Source organism: Sinocyclocheilus grahami, unplaced genomic scaffold (genome assembly GCF_001515645.1).
Source record: "Sinocyclocheilus grahami isolate Dianchi unplaced genomic scaffold, SAMN03320097.WGS_v1.1 scaffold1054.1, whole genome shotgun sequence".
In the NCBI taxonomy this organism is placed as follows: Eukaryota; Metazoa; Chordata; class Actinopteri; order Cypriniformes; family Cyprinidae; genus Sinocyclocheilus; species Sinocyclocheilus grahami.
The window spans coordinates 54,703-54,925 of record NW_015506233.1 but is presented as its reverse complement, the minus strand read 5'-3'; positions in this window follow the sequence as shown (position 1 = coordinate 54,925).

Genomic DNA, 223 nt, shown 5'->3' with positions numbered 1-223 from the left:
CAGACGCGCACACTCATACTGACACAAATACAGTGTTGAATTTTGATGTTTATTTTAACTTAAGTATGTCTTATTTTAATAAAGATTTGTCTTTACTAAGCTTTCCCATTAGTTTGTCATGTCTGTAACATCACTCAAGTGATATCAAGTAGAGTTTGTTGAGTTGCCTTTGTAATTGTATGATGTAAGTAATAAAGACTTGAATGGATATCCCTTAGGGAAA